This window comes from Euprymna scolopes, chromosome 10 (genome assembly GCF_053919585.1).
Source record: "Euprymna scolopes isolate OS-2025 chromosome 10, ASM5391958v1, whole genome shotgun sequence".
Classification (NCBI taxonomy): Eukaryota; Metazoa; Mollusca; class Cephalopoda; order Sepiida; family Sepiolidae; genus Euprymna; species Euprymna scolopes.
Genome location: NC_136491.1, coordinates 47173580 through 47197303, shown reverse-complemented (window position 1 = coordinate 47197303; position 23724 = coordinate 47173580). Strand labels below are relative to the sequence as shown.

Here is a 23724-nt window from a genome sequence, read left to right as displayed (position 1 = left end):
ATATATATATATATATATATATATATATATATACTAGCATGGGTGCCCGGCGTTGCCCGGGTGTTTGGAGGTGTATGCTGAGCAAAAAAAAAAAAAAAAGAAACGGTCAAATTTTTTAAAACTTAACCCCTATTATGACCCCTAAAAATTTATTGTTTTGGGCTCAAATAAAGTTATTAAGTAAAATCCATGTCCAAGGAACCGATATCTAAAATTTCAAGTGTTTAGATTCAAAATTGTCGGAGAAGTTTGGTAGAGTTCTCAAAGGTCATCTCGTTGAATTTTGATCCTTAATAGCAAAATTTCTGGCCGAAACCCGATCACATCGATTTTCCAAATCTCAGTACCCTGTATATTAAATTTCGAGTCTGTAGACTGAAAATTGGCAGAGTTATTGCGTAGAGAAATGTACACAGACACACAAACACACAGACACGTTCACTTTATATATATATATATATATATATATATATATATATATATATTTGTGTATGTGTGTGTATATATATATATATATATATATATATATTTGTGTATGTGTGTATATATATATATATATATATATATATATATATATATATATATATATATATATATATAGGGAAAAACACTCTTGAAGAAGACGAAACAAAACAAACTGACACTAAATTTTACTTGATGTCGTGTTTATCTGATAACGAAACTAAGTGAAAACATTTTTTATTTTATTCTAACTAGATTTTTAAATGGAAATGATTTCTCATTTAGTAATATATAAGAATTATATGCATTCAGTAATATTAAATTACTTTTAATGCCTAAACCATTTTTTTTCGCGTTTTCCTATGATCTCGATCTTTATAATTGTCATTACAGGAAATGTATCTTTCTGCTTAAAACGAGTTTGACATCCTTAAAGTACCAATGGCCTGGTGTAACGAGATTTATCCAGTACACCACGATGAGATGTCTACGCGGTGTTGTCTTAAGCATTAATTTGCTCATTGTTAACATCCGGTGATTTGCTAAATAGTCTCCTACGAAAACAAGTTCCACGCTGCGGTGTTCAACACTGGCGATGTTTTTAATTCAAACACTGGGCCCGTGAACGCCAGTAAGAGAGAGAGAGAGAGAGAGAGAGAGAATGAGAGAGAGAGAGAAAGAGAGAGAGAGAGGGGGGGTGATGGGTGAGCATTTTAAAATCCGTCAGTTGTTCTTTAAACGTCTTAAACGACATCCCCACCCTGTACACCCTTCAGCTTGAGAGGCAGTAATGCAGTTAAGGATTGTCCTGTGAAAGTATTCATTGACCAAAAAAAAAGTACCCAATTAGCCTTCTGTCACCGGGTCGGGTACAAATTAGTAAAATAAAAAATGTTCTGGCGTTGAATGTTAGTCAGGTACATTTGGCCACCATCAATTAAATGACTTCATATATATATATATATGTGTGTGTGTGTGTGTGTGTGTGTGTGTGTGTGTGTGTGTGTGTGTGTGTGTGTGTGTGTGTTATATAGCACCAGGACCCCTAGGTTGGGTACGGTCGTAGTTAGTAAGTTCCCCGCTGCAACAAAACCAAGCAGCCGTCTTTTATTGATCGCCTATTTTGTTTAGTTTTCTGGTTGTTATGGTAACGACCAAGACAGCAGAGTTATTTCCCCCTTGACCGTGCATTTTTCTCTCTCGGTTTTCTCTAGCTGTTATAATAATGTTGCCGGCTGAAAGAGAATTAACATGCACATAAAGATCAGACGTAACTCAGCATACTAATCAAGACGTAAGACACGCTGGCTTTTTATATAAAAATATATTTTGTTTTGAAATTATTTTTCTCGTTCTGTACATAGAGATGTTTAACAGTTCAAAATTTAACGGTGTGGCTTACTGTTCTGTTTCAGTGATGGAGAGGGGGTGAAAACGTTATGCTCTCGTCAAAGCACGTCTCATCTCTCGGCGTCTCTCTCTCTCCTTTTTTTCTTCTCCTCTCCTCTTCTCTACTTCTTCTGTTGGACTCCAAAACTCACCTTCTTTATATTAGCATGTGTTTTTTTTCTTGGTGATTTTCCACGCCACGCCACCTGTCGATCACTCTGTTATCGATAATGGATCACGCATTTCTTGGTCACGTTTCTCCGTTGCACATGCATTCCTGCATCTTACCCAGAGACATCGTAACCCACTTCTTTTCAGCTGACCGACTATTGACTTTGTTTATACACGTGAGTCCACAATCTCGTGCTAGCTTCATATAACATTCCATTCTTACAAGGAATGTCACGCTTCATTTTTTGTAAACAAAAAAATCGTCGTCCGATTTCTCTGTTTACGACGTAATTATTTTTTCGATTCGACTGGTGGACAATCGATTATTCGATGCCCACCTTTCAAATCTTTTATTATCTTTTTTTTTAAAGAAGTTTTTTTTTCAGTTATGTATCGGATGGTCCCAGCCATCCATTACATAACATATATATGTATATATACATGTATATATACATATATGTATATATACATATATATACATACATGTATATATACATATATGTATATATATGTATATATATATGTATATATATGTATGTATATATATGTATATATATGCATGTATATATGTATATATATGTATATATATGTATATATATGCATATATATGTATATATATGTATATATATATATGTATATATATATGTATATATATAAATATTAAGAGGTATATTTGGTTATATATCTATATATTAAGATGTATATTTGGTAAAAATAAAAGAATAAAAGAGTGTTCAATACATTTGTAGAGCCAAATATGTTTTTTTATATTATTTCAACCTCGAGTTTATTAACTTAATTCATTACAAGTTGTTTCAATAGACGGGATAAAGATTATCCGTCCATAACATCAGATGATTTAAGTTAAAATAAAAAGGACATGTATTGTTTTACATATGAATATTAAAAGCCAGGAGAGTAAAAGTAAGGGATAGAGAGGGAAGGAGGGAAAAGGGGAAAGGGAAGAGAGAGAAAAGACACTATATAAAAAAGAAAAAATATATACATAAATTAAGTTAAAATTTTGTAAAATTAAAATGAGAAGAGTAGTTTGAATAATTCAGATAATACAAACTATCCATCCTCATAAAAAGAAATTTCAAAATATTTTGCACGATGTGAATACATTTAATAATAACTACGGCTATGACAAGAGCATATTTTTATTATATTGTTTTAACTGTCGATTATATATCCGACACAGTTTTCTACGAGGAGGGGTCGCTTTTTTCACCGATATTTTCGAAAGTTATCCCCTCTTTTTGATTGTCTAGCCTTAATTTAAACCTCCGTCACTTTCGGTTTGGCGGTGGTCGTAACAGCAAAAACGTCACGTTTCTCCCCCCCCCCCCGTTCTTTTCCTCTTTGGCGGTACGGGTTCAAGCCTGCCTTCGTACTGCCACTTTTTTTTTTTTTTTTGCTCAACACACACCCCCAAACACCCGGGCAACACCGGGCACTCGTGCTAATTATATCTAAAATCATATGACGCCAAGTAGAAAAAAATACTGAAGCTATTTCGTTTGATTTTCATTTAGCAGTGGTCTGAATATGACGCCCATTTACCAAATGAAAACGAGCATTTTAGAATCCCTCAATTGTTCTTTAAACGTCTTAGATGACACCCCGTCCCAGTAGAACCTTCAGCTTGAGAGACAATTATTCAGTTAAGTACTTTTTTTATATTTAACTGGAAAAATTTTATCAAAAAATTAAATAAAATATTGTGAAACATTTACGGGGATATATTTTTATTTTTATTATTATTAAATGCATGGAAATTGAATCACGATTAGGAAAAACAAAAACAGAATTGAAAAAGCTCAAAATTTTAATTGGATCTGTAAGAATTGAGCGCAGGCATATTTAGCGAAAAAAAATTAAATGGACGTTTGCAACAAGCTTCCAATTGCCATTTTTTCTCCTTTGCTTGATGTCAATTTAGTTTTTATTCTTATCCCTTATTTCTACGAGATTTTTATTTAAAGTTCATTTTATATTATTATTTCTACGAGATTTTTATTTAAAGTTCATTTTATATTATTATCTCTACGAGATTTTTATTTAAAGTTCATTTTATATTATTATTTCTACGAGATTTTTATTTAAAGTTCATTTTATATTATTATTTCTACGAGATTTTTATTTAAAGTTCATTTTATATTATTATTTCTACGAGATTTTTATTTAAAGTTCATTTTATATTATTATTTCTACGAGATTTTTATTTAAAGTTCATTTTATATTATTATTTCTACGAGATTTTTATTTAAAGTTCATTTTATATTATTATTTCTACGAGATTTTTATTTAAAGTTCATTTTATATTATTATCTCTACGAGATTTTTATTTAAAGTTCATTTTATATTATTATTTCTACGAGATTTTTATTTAAAGTTCATTTTATATTATTATTTCTACGAGATTTTTATTTAAAGTTCATTTTATATTATTATTTCTACGAGATTTTTATTTAAAGTTCATTTTATATTATTATTTCTACGAGATTTTTATTTAAAGTTCATTTTATATTATTATTTCTACGAGATTTTTATTTAAAGTTCATTTTATATTATTATCTCTACGAGATTTTTATTTAAAGTTCAATTTATATTATTATTTCTACGAGATTTTTATTTAAAGTTAATTTTATATTATTATTTCTACGAGATTTTTATTTAAAGTTCATTCATTGTTATTATTGGTCAAAAACTATAATGTAATCGAAAATAAACTATGGAAGAAAACATAAAAAACAGTTTCAAACATTAAAAACAATAAAAGAAGCCCGTGCACATGACTTATTTCAAATAAATGGCACAATTCCATGAGTTCTAAAATATAGGCTAAAATGGCAGGAAAAACTTTCTTTTACCCTTACCACTAACCATAATTTACATGTCGTTCAAAGTATGTGGTGATCCTATTACGTTAAATTTAATTCATCGACAATAATACCACTATATTACTTTTGTAAAGGTTTATTTAAAAAGAAATAAAGACCAGCTCCTTAAAAGGGGATGTGTGTGATGATCCTATTACGCTAAATTTATTTTAAAGTAATCCTTGACTTTACAATCTAAAATATTCATTTTTATTTTACCATTAAGTTTTTTTCAGGGTGTTTATACGTAATCGCCTCAAAAAGGTAGAATCTCATTTGTCTTATTGATAATCTTGCTGAAGGCCTTCATCAACAACAATACGACTATATTACTTTTGTAAAGGTTTATATAAAGAAATGCCGGAATTTATTCTCTATTAGAGTAGATAAACTTAGGACTTTATTTAAGTAGTATACTTAATATATACTATTACTGCAAGCTTGCCTGTATTGAAAATGCTTTCTTCCTTGCTTGCCAATCAAACTATCTAATATAGTTAGCCTTATGTTCAAGTACATTCGAAATATAATACAGTGCAAAGTAACAGTTACTTATGAAAACGAACCTCCTAAAGTAAAACCTTGAATAATTATCTAAACTCGAATGTAAATTAATATTAAGCCCACTTTACAAATTGATAATAGTTAATTATTGGATTTTAATAAATTATAAGGTGAAACTCTAATACAACAAACTTCCACCCATTAATATGGGAGGGGAGATTATCATCAAAAGTGTCCTGAATTGTTAACTTAGCACCGGACTTACTACTTAGATATAAATAAGTCACTTGTACCCATTCCCCTCCCCCCTTCTTTTTTTGGAGAGTAGATAATACAGTGGATGTGCTATCGGCAGCTCCAGTAACTCTCGCTTCTCCTATTTTGTCATTCAGTCCTCATTCAATGAGTGATTTTTCTGACAAAGGGTGAAGAAAAGCTGCTTAAAGGTCGGTAGTACTTGGTGACCAGTAGTCTGAAATGTCAGAAATTTTTCTGTCTCTGTCTGTCCTTGTGGCCATGTCACTAGTAAAGGTGCTAGAGGTAAACGTTTTGTCTGGGCTGACGTTATCCACCTGATAGTCAGGGACCCGAACCTTGGATTAACCACTAAGGAGGCTGTCCTATCAGCAGGCGCAAAGTACTGGGACTGCTGTATTGCCATTTGGTGAGTGGATCTGGACCATGCAGTCTTTGGTGGGGCCTCTCGATGCCATACTAGTGGGTAATTGTTACGGCTTTATCTTTTCGTGTGCTACAAAAAAAATTTCCTGTCTTTTTCTCTCTTATTTTCCCTCTCTGTACTGCTGTAACCAAGTATGCCGACCTATTCCACAAATCCCAAAACCTCAACATGAAATATCTCCAGAATAAAAACTCGATTAAACCTAGAACCTCATCTTCCAACGTAGACCCCTACTACCAGGTCTCCTTCTCCAACATCAGGGGTCTACGTTCCAACCTTCCAGAGGTTGAAACCCAATTACAGGAGACGAAACCGGACATATTATTTCTAAGTGAAACTGGAATAAGGCCGACCACTTCCCTAGATGAGTTCATAATTAACGGATACTCTAATTATACAGCTAAATCTGACACCCAAGATCGCCATGGGTATGGAATATGTGCCTACATTAAGGATGGCTTCCCGTGTGGCAGGGATATCTCTAGAGAAGATCCTAATTTACTCTATATGTGCTTCAGGGTTGCACTTGCTAACACCACTGCATTTATATTTGCCCTCTATAGGCCCCACAACAGCGGAGTTACTATCTTTAAGAGCATATCTGAGAAAATAGACCACATACTGTCTTCACATCCCTCGGCTAACATCCACATCTGTGGTGACTTCAACGTCCATAACGTGGAATGGCTGACCCATTCAAATAAGACAGATGATGAGGGGAGGTTTTGTCATGATTTTGCCATTGCTTATGACCTCACTCAGATTGTTCGCGAACCCACCCGTGTGCCCGATACACTCGGTCAATATGCAAGCCTCCTAGACCTTTTTCTCTCAACTTCCCCTGAGCTATGTTCATGTTCCGTTCATTCTCCTCTAGGATCCTCCGACCACTCCGTGGAATCAGTTAAGATAAAAACGAAATGTAAGAAGCCCCCAGACGTACCCCTCCACTATACTGTATACCGATACTCTATGGCTGACTGGGATAGCTTCCGTACATTCATATCTGATTTACCTCTGCACTCCATGTTTAAAAAGGAAGTGTCCTCTATAGTATCAGATTTGACCGAATGGTTAATTGTAGGCATAGACCAATTCATACCATCTAAAAAATTCCAACACAAACCTAACGGCCAGCCATGGTTCTCCCCAGAATGTGCTGCTGCTATCGCGCACAGAAATCACTTTTTTCCATAGCTACCAACGTAATAGATGCACTGAGACTTAAGCTGCTTTCAGGACTGGCAGCAACCACTGTAAAAGAGTAATAAAAAATGCAAGAGAGCTATATGCCCAGTCTGTTAAATCCAATCAGCGGCTTGGTTACCACCAGTTTTGGCAAATAACAAATAGGATCCTGAACAGAAGTGTGCGTTCTATCCCAACCATTATCAATAGACCAGAGGTCATCTCGTCAGCGTCAGACAAGACTATTTGCAAAGAACTTTGCAGCTAATTCTACCCTATGCGACGAAGGTCATCAACTCCCCATATTTCCTCCTATAACACAGGACAAGCTAGGTAACATACAAATATCCGTGCATGAGGTCGTCAAGCTAATCAAGAACCTAGATTCCAGTAAAGCAACTGGCCCTGATGGAATCCCAATTATAGTGTTAAAAAAGCTTCAACCAGAACTTGCTCCCATACTTACGAAACTATTTAAGCGCTGCCTTAAGGAGAAGTGCTTTCCGACTCCCTGGAAGACCTCATCAGTATGCCCTGTATTTAAGAATTCAGGTGATAAGTCATCTCCCTCTCAGTACAGACCAATAAGTCTCCTGTGTATTATGATTAAGTTGCTGGAATCCATATTAAATAGAGAAATAGTCAACCACCTTAGCAGGAATAACCTTCTTAGTGACACACAATATGGTTTCCGCTCTGCAAGATCTACCGCAGATGTGCTGACGATTATATCCCACAGGATTAGTGAATCTCTTGACAAAGGCTTCCTTTCTAGGCCAATTGCTCTTGACATATCAAAGGCCTTCGACAAGGTATGGCATAAGGGTCTACTTCACAAGATTTCCAGCTACGGTATAACTGGAAATGTTTTCTCAATCATTAAATCATTTCTCTCCGATAGGCTCATAAGAGTAATGGTAGATGGACAAAAATCGGAGGCCTGCAATATAAATGCTGGAGTCCCTCAGGGGTCAATCCTAGGCCCAACTCTCTTCCTGATCTACATCAATGACCTCCCTAAACACATACTTAAATCATTCGTTGACATCTATGCTGATGACACGACCATCTACGGCAACACATCAAAGGCTGTAAATGATAAAGTTCTCTCTGATTATCTCTCTCCTCTGATCTCGAGCGCGTGGTTCAGTGGGGGAAGATGTGGCTGGTTACCTTTAATGCATCCAAAACCAAACTCCTATCCTTACATCATCAACGCTCTGATCCCCATCTGGCATCAATTGTGATGGATGACTCTCGTCTGGGTGAGGCCCCGTGTTTTGACAAGCTTCTGGGTTTGACCTTTACTCCTGATCTGAAATGGAACACGTACATCAAGTCTGTTGTCAAGGTCGCTGGGAAGATGGTGGGATCCTTCTACCGCTCCAGAAGATATCTCACTACTGATGCAATTCTCTATCTATATAAAAGCCAAGTACGTCCAAGGATGGAATACTGTTGCCATATCTGGGCAGGAGCTGCTAAAAACAGCCTATCCTGCCTTGACAGAGTACAAACTAGACTTCGTGGCTTAGTGGGGGGTGCCCTTTTCTCTACCCTGCAACCTCTCTCCCACAGAAGAGACGTTGCGAGCCTATCCTTGTTTTATCGTTATTTCCATGGCAGGTGCTCGTCTGAACTACAATCTCTGGTCCCCCCTCGCCAATCTTTCACGAAAAACAGCCGTCTAGCTGAATCCACTGTGAAAAATTTCCCCCACTCTATATATGTGCCTAAATCAAAACGCAGATTCCATGAACAAAGCTTCTTTCTTAGAACTGCACGCCTGTGGAACTCTGTTCTGTCTGCCTGCTTCCCACCGGGCTACAACTTGGATGTGTTCAAGTCCAATGTTAACAAATTCCTAATGAACCGCCCCCTTAAGTAAACACTTCATCAAATCTCCACACTAACGTAATGTACTTGCAATAACCCTTATCCCTGAGTGGCTTCCGGGCCTTGATAATTGGTGATCACTGTGTAAAAAAAAAGGAATAAAGACCAGCTCCTTAAAAGGGGGCGTCAAAATCATTGTAATTCACTCACGTTTTGAGAGTCGGCATAACTGTGAGTACTTAAACTACGGTTTAAATCAGAATAAACATCCCATGAACAAAAGAGTGATCAACTTATTAAAGCACTAGCATGTGTGCCCGGCGATGCCCGCGCCTTTGGATGTGTGTGTTGAGCAAAACGAATAAAAATAAAATAAAAGTGATTACAGGCAAGTAGGATCGAACCCGTGCAGCGACGGAGGAAAATAAATTTTACAAAAAAACTTGATGTCTTTGCCGTTGGGTCCATCGCCAAACCGGAAAGTAAGAAGCCTTTAATTAAGGCAAGTCAATTGAAAACAGACGATAATTTTCGAAAATATCGACGAAAAAGCCACCCCTCACTGTAGAAAAGTGCCCAGTTGAGAGTGAAGGAGTTAATGTTTTTAGCCATTTTTCGATATTTGTCGTCCGAAGTGTCGAGCTTTAACACGATACTGATCTCGTGAAAATCCGTCGCTTCTGTTGAAAGTTTTATGCAGACATACAGACAAACATACATACATACGTTGCCCGGATGGAATGACGATCAACGAATGTTTAACACTCCCATATTTTTATTGCCATCTAAATATATATATATATATATATATATATATATATATATATATATATATATCTTGGCCTTCCATGCTTTTTTAATATCAAGGAAGGAATTTTTATTTCTAAAGTGAAATTGTATCTTAAAATCAGTAAAAATACGAACGAAAACGATATTTCCCATAGTATAAACCAAATAAAACTAACAAGAAGTTAAACAGAAAGCAAAATAAAGTTTGCGAGCTTGCCAGGATTCGAACCTGGAATCTTCTGATCCGTAGTCAGACGCGTTATCCATTGCGCCACAAGCCCCTGCTCTATACACTCTAACTTTCAAACTCATTGTAATTGTATCTTTTCGTTCAACAAATATCCTCGTGTTAATTAAGTACGTCAAATTATATAGCTGCTTTACAACAAAATGTTTCAAAGACCGCATGCAGATCGTTGGAAATTCCCCGAAGTTTATATATATATTTATTTATATATATATATATATATATATATATATATATATAGAGAGAGAGAGAGAGAGAGAGAGAGAGAGAGAGAGAGAGAGAGAGAGAGGGGAGGGGGAGAGAGGGGGTGTTATATGTTTTTGTTTTTTGTTGTTGTTTTGTTTTTTTTTGTTTGTTTTTTTTAATGGCTCCAGTTATTGAGGAAAGTGCATTTTTACCTAAATGCAAGTTGGGAATAATTTATCCTTTCACTATGGGGAGCAGTATACATATTGTTGTTAAAATATAATTATCCACTTACACGTGTTTCCTCATCTACGACAGCTCAGAGTGGCTGAATCTAGCAAGATTAGAAATCGGGACCCCACATGAATGAGCCTGTCCTCTTGATTCGCTGGTCCATCTCGCCGACTGTTTGGATATATCGCGATTTATTTAGATGTTATTTGTTTTATTCAGATATGTTGTATTCCTCCATATATATCGATGGCTAGATAAAGTTTGGATTGTGTATATATGTACACGTCTTACGACGAAACTAATCAATTTATTATAAATTTTTGAATACATTTTTTAAGCATAAAGTGATACAATTTAAGTTAATTTAGTTTTATACAAAGCATATAAAAGAGATGAATGTATGCCGTGAGAATTGAAAGACTTCTGATTTTTTTTGTGAATTAATTAATAACTATTTTAAAATTCATAAAGAGCCGGACATTAGAAGACTATAAAACAATTATGTTGGTACATTTGTAGAACCTTAAACTATAGACATCAGTATCTCTCCAGCCTTCGTTGGTGGTTGGTAAGCAGGATCGAACCTGTGCCGCGACGGAGGACAAGAACCTCAAAAAAAAAATGACGCCTTTGCCTTTGGGTCCATTGCCAAACCGGAAAGGGAGAAGGTTTTGATTAAGACTAGTCAATTGAAAAGAGGGGATTACTTTCGAAAATATCGACTAAAAATCCACCTCTCCTTGTAGAAAAATTCCCAGTTGAGGGTGAAGCAATCAATTTTTCGATATTTGTCGTCCGAATAGTCGATATTTAACACGATACTGAGCCCGCGAAAATACGTCGCCTCTGTCGAAAGTTTTAGGCAGACATACAAAACAAACAAACACACATACATACATACATACATACATACATACATACATACATACATACATACATACGTTTCCCCGGATGGAATGATGACGGTCTTTAACACGATACTGATCCCGTGAAAATCCGTCGTGAGAATTCAAATACTTCCGATTTTTTGTAAAATTTTTACAATGTATTAGACTTGAATTAATTAATAATTATTTTAAAATTCATAAAGAGCCGGACAGTTTGAGACTATAAAACAATTATGTTGGTACATTTGTAGAATAGAACCTTAAACTATAGACATCAGTACCCCTCCCAGCCTTCGGAAAAATCGGATTTTCTTTTGTTTTAGATGATTGCGTAAGCACTCGAAAAAACTTGGCGGTAAAACAAGTTAATTGCGAAATGAACGTAAAACCATTACTAGTTGTCTAAGCAAATAGCGTTCTCAGGAGATGTAACTCTATTTTGTGTGTGTCAAGAGAGAGAAATTGTGTGTGTTAGAGGGGATATTTTCATGCTAAAAGTTAGCAATAAAAAGTAATATACTTCTTATCATTTAAAAAAAATTGTTATTATTGACCAAAAAATATAATGTAATCGAAAATGAACTAAGAAAGAAAACATAAAAAAAAAACATTTTAAAACATTTAAAACAATAAAAGAAAACCACGCACATGACTTATTTCAAATAAATGGCACAATTCCATGAGTTCTAAAATAGAGGCTAAAATGGCAGGAAAAACTCTCTTTTAACCTTACCACTAACCATAAGTTACATGTCGTTCAAACGCTATGTGGTGATCCTATTACGTTAAATTTATTTTAAAGTAATCCTTGACTTTACAATCTAAAATAGTCATTTTTATTTTACCATTAAGTTTTTTTTTCAGGATGTTTACACGTAATCGCCTCAAAAAGGTAGAATCTCAATTGTCTTATTATAATCTTCCTGAAGGCCCTCATTAACAATAATACCACTATATTACTTTTGTAAAGGTTTATTTAAAAAGAAATAAAGAACAGCTCCTTAAAAAGGGATTTCAAAATCATCGTAATTCACCCACGTTTTGAGAGTCGGCATAACTGTGCGTACTTAAACTACGGCTTAAATCAGAATAAACATCCCATGATCAAAAGAGTGATGAACTTATTAAAGCACTAGACTGTGTGCCCGGCGATGCCCGCGTCTTTGGATGTGTGTGTTGAGCAAAACGAATAAATATGAAATAAAAGTGATTATACGCAAGTAGGATCGAACCCGTGCAGCGACGGAGGAAAATAACTTCAAAAAGACACAAAAAAAATATGACGTCTTTGGCGTTGGGTCCATCACCAAACCGGAAAGTGAGAAGCCTTTAATTAAGGAAAGTCAATTGAAAAGAGACGATAATTTCCGAAAATATCGACGAAAAAGCCAACCCTTATTGTAGAAAAGTTCCCAGTTGAGAGTGAAGGAGTTAATGTTTTTAGCCATTTTTCGATATTTGTCGTCCGTACTGATCTCATGAAAATCGGTCGAAAGTTTAAGGCAGACATACAAACAAACATACATACATACATACGTTGCCCGGATGGAATGACGATCAACGAATGTTTAACACTCCCATATTTTTATTGCCATCTAAATATATATATATATATATATATATATATATATATATATATATATATATATATATATTTATATATATTTATATATATATATTTATATATATATATATTTATATATATATTTATATATATATATATTTATATATATATTTATATATATATATATATATATAAATGTATATATGTAAAAATATTTTTAACCTTTATATATCTAATTTTAAATAAGAATGTAAATATACTAAATACTAATCATAGATAATTAGTTAAATGGATTCATCCTAATCTTATAAATACAAGACTGATAAATTAAAAAATTAAAAAATGTATCCATTTTAAATGTGGAAATTGATGAATCGCACAGGTAAGAAATTCATTTTTATAGTATGAAAAGGTTAGTAATTGCAATTAAGAATAGAAAACTGGATCAAATTTTTGAAACATGTCTTCTTCCTAAGATTAAGGGTGGTGGTGTTTGATCAACACTGCTGGGGAGCCATGATGTAATATACTGTTTTGTTTTTAAATCCCCGAAACAGTGTTTCATGGTAAACAACTGATGATCCCTTGAAATATAAATTATTGGTATTATAGTAAATTCAAGAGCGAGTTGATGCAGTGATTGCAGGTGATTAAATAACTTACTGACTAGATGGTTTTCTAACGAATGATAAAAAATATTTTTTGTATAGTTTTAAAGGTAAAAACTTCCAAGACTGTATATATATATATATATATATATATATATATATATATATATATATATTTGTTGGCATTCCATGCTTTTTTTATATCAAGGAAGGAATTTTTATTTCTAAAATGAAATTGTATCTTAAAATCAGTAAAAATACGAACGAAAACGATATTTCCCATAGTATAAACCAAATAAAACTAACAAGAAGTTAAACAGAAAGCAAAATAAAGTTTGCGAGCTTGCCAGGATTCGAACCTGGAATCTTCTGATCCGTAGTCAGACGCGTTATCCATTGCGCCACAAGCCCCTGCTCTATACACCCTCACTTTCAAACTTATCGTAATTGTATCTTTTCGTTCAACAAATATCCTCGTGTTAATTAAGTACGTCAAATTATATAGCTGCTTACAACAAAGTGTTTCAAAGACCGCATGCAGATCGTTGGAAATTCCCCGAAGTTTATATATATATATATATATATATATATATATATATATATATATATATATATATATATATGTTTTTATTGTTTTTTTTAATGACTCCAGTTATTGACGAAAGTGCATTTTTACCTAAATGCGAGTTGGGAATAATTTACCCTTTCACCATAGGAAGCGGTATATATATTGTTTTTAAAATATAATTATCCACTTACACGTGTTTCCTCATACGTTAGGTCAGAGTGGCTGAATCTAGCAAGATTAGAAATCGGGAACCCACATTAATGAGCCTGTCCTCTTTATTCGCTGGTCCATCTCGCCGACTGTTTGTATATATCGCGATTTATTGACATGTTATTTGCCGGAATCCCCTTCGGAAAAATGAGATTTTATTTTAAGATGATTGCGTAAGCATTCGAAAAAACTTGGCGATAAAATAAGTTAATTGCGAAATTAACGTAAAACCATTACTAGTTGTCTAAGCAAATAGCGTTCTGAGGAGATGTAACTTTATTTTGTGTGTGTGTCAAGAGAGACAAATTGTGTGTGTGTTGGGGGATATTTTCATGCTAAAAGTTAGCAATAAAGAGTAATTATTCTTATCATTTAAAAAAGTGGTTATTATTGGCCAAAAACTATAATGTAATCGAAAATAAACTATGAAAGAAAACATAAAAATGAACAGTTTTAAACATTAAAAACAATATAAGAAACCCACGCACATGACTTATTTCAAATACATGGCACAATTCCATGAGTTCAAAAATATAGACTAAAATGGCAGGAAAAGAAAAGTTACATGTCGTTCAAACGCTATGTGGGACATTCTATTACGTTAAATTTAATTCATCGACAATAATACCACTATATTACTTCTGTAAAGGTTTATTTAAAAAGAAATAAAGACCAGCTCCTTAAAAGGGGATTTCAAAATCATCGTAATCAGTTTAAATCAGAATAAACATCCCATGATCAAAAGAATGATCAACTTATTAAAGCACTAGCCTGTGTGGCCGGCATTGCCCGGGTCTTTTGCTGTGTATGTTGTGCAAAACAGATAAAAATAAAATAAAAGTTGTGGTAGGTAAGAGGGATAAAACCCGCGCCGCGACGGAGTACAAGAACATGAAAAGAAAACATGACGTCTTTGCCTTTGGGTCCATGGCCAAACCGGAAAGGGGGAAGGTTTTAATTAAGACCAGTAATTTGCTAAGAGAGGATTACTTTCGAAAATACCGACGAAAAGGCCACCCCTCCTTGTAGAAAAATTTCTAGTTGAGGGTGAAGGAATTAATTTTTCGATATTTGACGTCGGAATGGGCGATCTCTAACACGATACTGATCTCGTGAAAATCCGTCGCCTCCCTCGAAAGTTTTAGGCAGACATACAAACAAACAAGCAAACATACATACATACATACATACATACATACATACATACGTTTCCCCGGATGGAATGATGATCAACGAATGTTTCGAACTCCCATATATATATTTTCATTCAAATATATATATATATATATATATATTTATATATATATATATATATATATATGTGTGTGTGTGTGTGTGTGTGTGTGTGTGTGTGTGTGTGTGTGTGTGTGTGTGTGTGTGTGTGTGTGTACTAGCAAAAGTACCCATCGTTGACTGGGTTCAAAAACAGCCTACAGAAAATGGACTGTGATTTATGAAAGTATGATAGGTTATGAAAAGGAATGGTTGTAAAGAGATAGCTTCGAATTTGGGGGTATCAAAACCGAAGCAAAACATGAGGAAAGTAAAAATAAAATAGATAAACCCCATAATTTATTATACCATACCTGTTCACACTGAAACACTTGCTACAATATTCTGTGGATCTATATTAAAAAAAAAAAAAACTTGGTAAACTTTGTGACATATTTCCATTTCATGGAGATCAGGCGCGAACCAACACCCCCTATATTTTATTATACCATATTTCTTCAAACCGAAACATAATGATCAAAGTATACTTACGCAGATAGATATTAAAAGTATTTATTAAAGTTTGTGCTTATTTCCATTCTATGGAGGCCAGCCGCGAAAGCAGACCCCACAATTTTTTTTATACCATTCCTATTGAAGTAAAAACATACTTATTAAAGTATTATTATGTACATCTATATCAAAATACTTGGAAACGTATTTTTTTAATTTAGTTATTTTTTGTTTCCATACTTTGGGGACCAGGCGAGTACGCGAACCCCACAATTTTAATGAATTATCATTTTGCCGGATCAAACATACCCATTCCTGTGTCTCGATACATCTTCTATCATTATATGTGATCAGATTTCTATAATAGTCAAGCATATAGGAGCCTATGCGTGACCACACACACACACACACACACACACACACACACACACACAGACATTCCGCTTTATCTATATATATAAAAATGTAATTCTTGGTTCGTTCAAAGTTTATACAACATATTTTTACATTACCAATTTAGTTGAAATTTTCAGAAAATCTATCTGTAAAGTCAATGAATGTTTGCATGTTATTAAAATAATTTTACATTGCGAATTATAAAAATATTAATTAAAATATAAATATTTTTCGAAGTCGTTTCTGCGAGACTTGCCCGGTTTTATTTCTGGTAACTTCCGTTGGTACTCTCGAATTACAAGATAAGTAAAAAAAAAAAAAACTTACTCATGCAGAGAGTGATCCGTGCTGAAATAATAATGTTATTATTTAAAAAGCCATTCTTAACATGGGGAAGGGAGGGTGTTTTGTACCTATTCTGTACTTTAATCTTACAATTGAATAATAAAAATATCATAAAACTTTAATTAAACGTAGAAATACGATATTTAAAAAAAATAGCGCGGATCACTCTCTGCATTAGCACAAAAAAAAAATTAATCCCATATTTTAAAAATTTAAATTCATTGATGTACTTACCAATTTTTTTAATTTTAAATTCCTTTATTTAGGTTAAGGCTTTTCACTCATGAAACATTACGTTTTAATTGTTTAGTTTCTTTTCACGGCATTGTTTACATAAAAAAGTTTGTTTTAACTTTTTCTAAACTGTTTCATTTTTACGACATGCCTCAACGTATTATAAACACCCTAACCTCCCCATGTTAAAAAAAACAACACGCCCTTCGATAAACCTCGAAAGCCGTTCTTAATAAGGGGAGGTTGGGGTGTTCATTCCGAAAGCCATTTTAACATGGGGAAGTTAGGATGTTTATATAATATGCTGGGGCGAGTCGTAAAATTAACGAAGTTGCTATCTATTATTTATTGCAAAAATTGCTTGAAATTTATTTATTTGACAAAAAAAATTACATTTTGGTACTCCTTGGACGTTGAGTTCCATGGTGACCAGCAGAAAAAAATAATAGTCGCTCCCTTAGTTCCCCACCCCACCCCGCACGTAACATCTTTTATTGACTGACGTTGCCGTAACTAAACGATTATTTGTCACATTTACAAACATTTATTTATTTATTTACTTTGAAAAATGTTTTACTTTTTATGAATATTAAAAAAAAATGGGTACTCATGCAGAGAGTGATCCATGCTGAAATAATAATGTTATTATTTAAAAAAAACTATTCTTAACATGGGGAGGGGGTGTTTTGTACCTATTCTGTACTTTAACCTTGCAATTGAATAATAAAATAAAATATCATAAAACTTTAATTAAACGTGGAAATACGATTTAAAAAATAGCGCGGATCACTAGGTGTATCAGAATTTTTGTAGGAATTTTTGACACCTCTAACACGAAACTGCAAATAAAATATAAATAACTCGTAATTTCTCTTTTAAAGGTGGGTTATTTATTTTATTTATGGATTATACTTCCAAAATAAACTATTGAAGTTGTTTTAAAAGTAATAGAAATATTTTTTTTTTTTAAAAAAACAGTAATGAAATTAATTGAATGTTACGAGTTCAGTATTTTTCAATTTTTAAACTTTAAAAATCTATCAAAATTTTTCTATTGATTCTATTTTTACGATATTTTCAGGATCAATGTGAAGTTTTATGCTCTTTCCAATAAACCGAATATATTTTAGACAAACGTTTTTTTTAATTCACGCCCCCCCCCATTTTCAAATGTCTATTAAAAAGTAAATAATTAATTCATGTACCAAAGTTTTATATATCACAAATTGAAGATAAAAGATCAATAAATAATATATTCAAATTTAAAACAAAAAAAGTAGTGTTTTTAGAAATTTACCTGTAAAGTCCGAAATTTTAAACCTTTTTTTAAAAAAACACGTTGTTTGTTTATTTTGTTTGTTTTTTTTTTAATGAAACATTGGTCCTTGCTCCTTTAATTGAAAAAAACTTAGGGCTTGAATGAAATTTTTCGAGGAGTTATAAGCTTCGAAAGAGAGCGGGTGGAATTATTCAATAGTTTTCACGAAATTTCTGACACTGCTAGCGGATCACTCTCTGCATTAGCACCGAAAAATGTTACTAAACATTTATTAATAATTTCTCACTTTTACAAACATTTGATTTTAAATTTCTTTTTAAATGACGACTTTTATCGACTTTTTTTTAATAGTATTTACGAATGGGTATGTTGACAACAAATATCAGTTAAATTTTGTAAATATCCCCCCAAATGGTGTTTATTCCAAAATCCGTTATTAACATGGAGAGGTTAAGGGTGTTTATTCTGAAAGCCGTTCTTAACATTTGTGGAGGTGGACCTAATGTAAAAAAAATAAATAAATAAATTTAAAAAAAAACTAAATCATTTACTGATAACTTCTCACTTTTACAAATATTTTTTAATTTACATGCGCGGATGAACAAATTGTTGAATAGTGCAAAGACAAAACGTTTTTGTAATAAACTTCGGGATAATTTTTTGGGTAAATATTTACATTTAGGTCCACCTCCACAATTTTCTTTTTTAAATGACGACTTTTATTGATAAATAAATTTACTTCTCCGCAACTTTTATTGATAAATAAATCTACTTCTCTGCCACGGGCACTGAACCCCTCCTTTTTTTTTTAATAATATTTTCGGGTGGGTATGCTGACAACAAATATCAGTTAAATTTTTCAAATAGCCCCCCCACCTCCAAAAGTGGTGTTTATTCCGGAAGCCGTTCTTAAGATGAGGAGGTTGGGGGTGATTATAAGGTGGACCTAATCTAAAAAAAAACAAAAAAAAACAAGTTTTTATGCGCACATAAGCAAGTATTTTTTTATTAACTGCTTTTTTTTACTTTTTTTATTTAAAAATTAGTAAATTTCAATGAATAGAATAATAAACCATTTATAATTAATATGTGTTTTTGGTTTTGTGTTGAATGAAACTTTTTTTTTCATTACAACAATAATGAACCAATTTAAATCTTCCGGCATGCGTTTAAGGTTTACGAAATTATCAATAAACCGTTTAGTTACTAAGCCAACGTCAGTAAATAAAAAAAATGTTACGTGCGCATGCATTAACCTTGACTAGGGGGGGGCTAAGGGAGCGACCATTAAATAATTATGCTTGTCGCCATGGAACTCAAGGCCTAAGGAGTACCTAAAGTGGCACTTATGCATTTATGTTATCGTGCTATTTTTTAAAATAGTATTTTCATGTTAAATTCAAATTTTACAATATATTTTCTTTTATTAATTTGTTAAGTGAAAGTACAGATAACCCGGCCGGTTTCTAATGTGAGGAACATCTAGCCCCCCCCCCCAAAAAAAAAGGGGGTACTCTGGATAATAACAAACCATTAAAATTTCCTCAGTCTCGAAAGATTTCTTCTCTACTGACCGAGGAAAAAACGGTGAAGTGTAGTTCAGCTTCTGTTTCTCTCCCCCTCTCTCTTCCTCTCTTAATATCTCTCTCTATCCATCTCTCCCTTTCCCTCTCTCAATCTATCTTTCTCTATATATCATCCTCTCCATCTCTCTTTGAGCCCCTTTCTCTCTCTAACTCCCTCTATCTCTCTCCTTTCCTCTGTCTCATCCCTCTCTGTTTCTAACTCTCCCTCTCTCTCTGTTTATCTATCAATCCCTTTATCTCTATCTCCTTCTCTTTCTCTATTTTCATCTCGCTTTCTCTTTTCTATCTATATATCTTCCTCTCTATCTGTCCATCTCTAATCCCTCATCCTATTTTAGTCTCCTAAATTAATTACAGTGAATAAGGCATTGTCAAAACATGGATAAATCCTATTTTAGTCACCTAATTTACTGACTGTGAGAATAGAAGTTTTTTGGAAATTACTGCTACCTTGAACAGCACCAGAAGTAACTGGTAAAACCTTTCTAATTAAATTGATTTTGGCAGCCATTTGGTAGCAAAATGACATAGCCTTAGCCCTTGCTGCATTAGGAATACCTGCGACCTTGCTGCCAAGTAGAAGAATTATTTATTCTACTTTAAAACATTCAATTTTTCAAAAATCTCATGTTCGACATCTCCAAAACATCCAATATGGGGAAAAATATTGCAGAAATGCAAACTTATTGTTTAGGATGAATGCACAATGGTACACAAAAAATCTCTTGGGGCTCTTGGTCGATCCTTGCAAGATTTGCGTGGCAATGTCAGACCATTTGGGAATGCAGTAATATTGCTTGCAGGAGATTTCAGACAAATGTTACCTGTTATTCTTCAATCAACACCAGCAGATTAAATACATGCTTGCCTCAAATACTCTACTTTTTTGTTCCATGTGAAGACATTAAACTTAACTCAAAATATGCATGTCCAGTTGCAGACTGTTCGATCCGCACAAAAACTTTTGCATCACTTGTGGGAAATTGGGTACAAAAAAGTGCCAGCTGATCAGAGTTAAGGGCAAAATTCTTTGACTTTTAACATCTGTAATTTCTGTAATTTTATTTCATCAAAATAATAGTTAGTTTAAAAGGTTTTTGCAGATATTCAAATTATAAGAATTCAATTTGACTGAGTGAATTAGCTATTCTTGCAGGTCAATACAAAGATGCCCATGAACTTAACGCTATTATTCAATGTAAAATTCCAAGTGAGGTAGTCAAATACAAATCCATCGACACTGTTATCCAACAGTTATATTTGCCAGGGATGACACCGCATGTATTACAACTGAAATTTGGTGTACTAATTATCATGTTGTGAAATATAAACCAATCCAAGCTTTGCAATGGCACATAGCTTGCAGTAAAAAAAATTAACAAACAATACCATGGAAACAACAATCTTAACAGGACCTTTCACATATAAATATATCTTCATTCCATGCATACCTATGATTCCACCGGATACATCATTACACTTTGGGAAATTGCACTTTCCAATTTTATTGTCATTTGCAATAACCATCAACAAAGCACAGGGAACAATCTTTACAATTGTGGGTGTTATAGTTACACACTGACTGTTTTTTCACATGGACAATTTATGTTACGTATTAAAGAGTCACCAAACCAGAAAATCTCTATATCAGCTAAGAAAATTGAACAACAAAAACTGTGTACCCATGCAAAATGGAAATTTAAACCTATAAGAAACATGCTTTTTCTCATTTTGGAACCTTTTCCATTGCGCCAATTTGAGCCACAGCAACACGTGGCAAGGTACAGCTAGTATTATATAAATACATATACATATATTTCTTGCCCTTCCAATATTAAGCAAATAATTTTTATTTCTAACGTGAAATTTAATCTTAAAATCAGTTACAAAACGAACGAAAACGATATTTCCCATAGTATAAACCTAATAAAACTAACAAGACGTTAAAAAAAAAAAAAACAGTATGCGAGCTTGCCAGGATTCGAACCTGGAATCTTCTGATCCGTAGTCAGACGCGTTATCCATTGCGCCACAAGCCCTGCTCTATACCCGCTCCATTTCAAACTAATTCTAATCGTATCTTACCGTTCAACAAATATTCTCGTGTTAATTAAGTACGTAAAATTATATAGCTGCTTTACAACAAAATTTTTAAAAGACCGCATGCAGATCGTTTGAAATTCCTAAGTTTATATATATATATATATATATATATATATATATATATATATATATATATATATATATATATATGTTTATGGGTTTTTTTTTGTTGTTGTTGTTTTTTTTAATGGCTCCAGTTATTGACGAAAGTGCATTTTTACCTAAATGCGAGTTGGGAACGGTATATATATTGTTTTTACTTATCCACTTACACGTGTTTCCTCGTCTTCGACCGTTCAGAGGGGCTGAATCTAGCGAGATTCAAAATCGGGACCCCACAATAATGAGCCTGTCCTCTTTATCCGCTGGTCCATCGCGCCGACTGTTTGGATATATCGCGATTTATTTAGATGTTATTCATTTTATGTAGATGTTTTGTATTCCTCCATATATATCGATAGCTAGAAAATTTTGTATGTGAATATATGTACACGTCTTACGACGAAACTAATCAATTTATAATTATAAATTTTTGAATACATCTTTTAAGCATAAGGAGTCACAATTAAAGTTAATTTAGTTTTATACAAAGCATAAAAAAGAGATGAATGTCTTCCGTGAGAATTGAAAGACGTCTGATTTTTTGTGAATTTTTTAATAACTATTTTAAAATTCATAAAGAGCCGGACATTAGAAGACCATTAAACAATTGTGTTGGTACATTTGTAGAATAGAACCTTAAACTATAGACAGCAGAATCCCTCCCAGCCTTCGGAAAAATGAGACTTTATTTTAAGATGATTGCGTACGAACTCGAAAAAACTTGGCGATAAAATAAGTTAATTGCGAAAGGATTAAAATCATTGCTAGTTGTCTAAGCTAATAGCGTTGTAAGGAGATGTAACTCTATTTTCTGTGTGTGTCAAGAGAGATAAATTGTGTGTGTTAGGGGGATATTTTCATGCTAAAAGTTAGCATAAAAAGTAATATGCTTTTTATTATTTAAAAAAAAGTGGTTATTATTGGCCAAAAAATATAATGTAATTGAAAATAAACTAGGAAAGAAAACATAAAAAAAGAACTGTTTTAAACGTTAAAAATAATATAAGAAACCCACGCACATGACTTATTTCAAATAAATGGCACAATTCTATGAGTTCAAAAATATAGGCTAAAATGCCAGGAAAAACTTTCTTTTAACCTTACCACTAACAATAATTTACATGTCGTTCAAACGCTATATGGGATACCCTATTACGTTAAATTTAATTCATCGCAATAATACCACTATATTACTTTTGTAAAAGTTTATTTAAAAAGAAATAAAGATCAGCTCCTTAAAAGGGGGTTTCAAAATCATTGTAATTCGCTCACGTTTTGAGAATCTGCATAATTCTGCGTACTTTATCAACGGTTTAAATCAGAATAAACATCCCATGAACAAAGAATGATCAACTTATTAAAGCACTAGCCTGTGTGGCCGGCATTGCCCGGTCTTTTGATGTGTGTGTTGAGAAAACAAATAAAAATAAAATAAAAGTTGTGGTAGGTAAGCAGGATCGAACCCGTGCCGCGACTGAGGACAAGAACCTGAAAAAAACATGACGTCTTTGCCTTTGGGTCCATCGCCAAATCGGAACGGAGAA

General features: G+C 33.3%; 3 non-coding genes across 3 annotated transcripts; all 3 read right to left on the bottom strand.

Moving 5' to 3' along the window:
• Positions 1–10114: 10114 nt before the first annotated feature.
• Trnar-acg (transfer RNA arginine (anticodon ACG)) lies at positions 10115–10187 on the bottom strand. The gene has a single exon. It is a non-coding gene; the product is annotated as a tRNA-Arg (tRNA).
• A 3783-nt stretch (positions 10188–13970) lies between these two features.
• Positions 13971–14043, bottom strand: Trnar-acg (transfer RNA arginine (anticodon ACG)). Its single transcript has one exon. It is a non-coding gene; the product is annotated as a tRNA-Arg (tRNA).
• A 7898-nt stretch (positions 14044–21941) lies between these two features.
• On the bottom strand, positions 21942–22014 carry Trnar-acg (transfer RNA arginine (anticodon ACG)). Its single transcript has one exon. It is a non-coding gene; the product is annotated as a tRNA-Arg (tRNA).
• Between the last annotated feature and the right edge of the window lie 1710 nt (positions 22015–23724).